Source organism: Orycteropus afer, unplaced genomic scaffold (genome assembly GCF_000298275.1).
Source record: "Orycteropus afer afer isolate SDZICR_OR568_19922 unplaced genomic scaffold, OryAfe1.0 scaffold00071, whole genome shotgun sequence".
NCBI classification, from domain to species: domain Eukaryota; kingdom Metazoa; phylum Chordata; class Mammalia; order Tubulidentata; family Orycteropodidae; genus Orycteropus; species Orycteropus afer.
The window spans coordinates 11,965,306-11,968,056 of record NW_006921658.1 but is presented as its reverse complement, the minus strand read 5'-3'; positions in this window follow the sequence as shown (position 1 = coordinate 11,968,056).

The window sequence follows — 2,751 nt, the reverse complement described above, 5'->3', positions numbered from 1 at the left end:
CACCAGCCACTCCTCAGAAGGAAGGTTGGGCAATCTACTTCTGTAGTGATACTGCCTCAGAAACCCAAGGAGGGGTCGCTATGAGTCAGGTCAGATTCCACAGCACATAACAACAACAGATGGCACCTAACAACAGCAACATGATAATGTAATGAACAACCTACAAACTGTACTCATTAATGTAAAATAATTTCAAACATATAATGTTCAGTGAAAGAAACCAGATACAAAATGATACAATACAAAATTCCATTTACATAAAGTTCAAAAAAAAGGGAAAGATAAATTGCATTATTTAGAAATGTGTTTTAATCTATAAAGGAAATCTCTTTATAATCCCTACAAATAAGAAAAATGGTTTAATTGGGGCAGACAGAAGATAGCAATTTGGGGAGAGGGGACTTCTCAGGTGCTGAAAATGTTCTGTTTCTTGTCCAATGTGATGATTACACAAGTTTACACTATGTGATAATGAACTGAACTGTACATTTATGTTTTGTGTACTTTTCTATATATATATTATATTTCACTTTTTTGGGGGAAAAAAGTGTTTTTAAGAAAAGCAGCTGTGCAGGATAACTTGGAATAGATTATTCATGAGAAAATTAATGATTTACTTCTCTGAGTTTCTGTCCCTGGGTTTATATTCTTGGGCCCATGCTCTTGTGGTGTCCCCTGTGTACCAGTCATTTGTGTAGAAAAAAAGCTACTGTGTTTCTGTGTGATGAAATTTGGAAGGAGCTCTGGTGGTGGTGTGGTTAAATAATTAGTCTGCCAACTCAAAGTTCAGCAGTTCAAATCCACCAGCACTTTGTAGAAGAAAAATGAGGCACTCTGCTTCAGAATCAACTCTATGGCAATGGATTTTCTGGTTTTGGGGGATAAAATTTGGTGTTCAATTATTTAAGTCACTTCATCATCTATCAGTGTATGTGTCATCACTGTACCAGTAAGTACACACCACCCTAATAAACATGTTGCAATTCTCTGTCATTCTTCCTCATTTTTTACCAATATCGGCCTAGAAAAGCAATACTACTTGAACAGTCTGGTTATTGTATTTGTAATGCTCTGAGACATGTTTTGAAGCTTGTTTTCAAAATTCCCTAAAGACTTAATAACTGTTTTATTCTTCTTATGTCCATGACACTCTCTTTATACTGCTCTTTTAAAGGTATGATAGCCAACGATTCCAAATCCAATTGCTCCATTTTTTCATGTGTTTTTCACATTCAATCTCTCTGTTTGAGGCAATGCTATTTTTCATTTCCAATACATAAATCAGATTATAATTTTCTTGTACTTAAATCTAATAGCTTCCCTACAGAACGAAGAACAGACTTTGGAAGCATGTGCTCAAGATCATCTAGAATCCAGCTTTAACCTCTCTCCTCAATTCATTTCCTAAGAAACTATACTGTCTTCCTTATACCTAACTCCCCTAGAGAAAGAGAAAGAGAGGGACACACACATACATTATTCCCCAATACACATCACAGTTACTTACCTTCCACAAATGTGTTGAAACTATTTCTTTTGTCTATAATACATATAACAAAGTGAACCCCAAAAATGAAATTAAAGAAGACTTCATTTATAAACCTAAATGTAAAAATAGCAAATGTAATATTAGCCGATTAAATCTAGCAGTGATTTAAAAGTATAATACACTCAGAAAAAGTAGATTTCTATGCAAGAAAGCAAGGAACATCCACTGCAAATTTTATTTATTTATTTTGTAATTCACAACTTTAACAAAAAGGAAGAACTCTTAACATTGTAAAGGATATTTACAAACAACCTATAGCAAATATCTCAATAAACACACACATAAAGAAAGGATGTCCACAGTACTTCTAATATTTAATTACTGGAGCTCTGGTGACATAGTGCCTAAGGCATTTGACTGCTAACCAGAAGGATGGTAGTTCAAACCCACCAGCCACTCCTAGGAAGGAAGACTGAGAAATCTACTTCCATAGACATACCACCTCAGAAACCCAAGGAGGGATCTCTATGAGTCAGAATCTGGACAGCAATGAGTTTATTTTCAGTTTTTTATTGACTATACTACCAATTGAATAAAACCAGGAGGGAAAAGGAAGAAAATTATCAATATTATAAAGGAAAAGGCAAAACTATCATTATTTGAAAATTATATATTTACCTATCAATGACAAGAATCAACTGAAAATTTAGAACCAACTTTGTTGTTGTTGTGGTTATGTGTCGTCGAGTCGGACCCAACTCATAGCGACCCTTCCTTGGGTTGCCGAGGCGGTATCACTACGGAAGTATTGCCCAACATTCCTTCTGAGGAGTGGCTGGTGGGTTTGAACCACCAGCCTTCTGGTTAGCAGTCAAATGCCTTAGGCACTATGCCACCAAAGCTCCCTTGGTTAGTATAGACCACATTAATTAATTAATTAAAACAAAATAAGCTCACCACAGAAAATTATATGGAACAAGGAAGCCAGGAACACCATGAAAAAACACATAACAAAATGACAGCAACAAATTCATACTTGTTGATAATTACACTGAATGTCAATGGATTAAATGTACCACTGAAGAGACAAAAAGTTGCAGACTACATAAGAAAACATAATTCATCAATATGCTGTGTGGTGGTTACGTTAATGTGTCAACTTGGCTGGGACTGGTTGAGTGGCTGGGCAGCTGGTGGTAGTTATTCCCCATGATGAGATTGGCAATCAACTCCATGGCGGGATCTACCACAAGCAGCTGAGT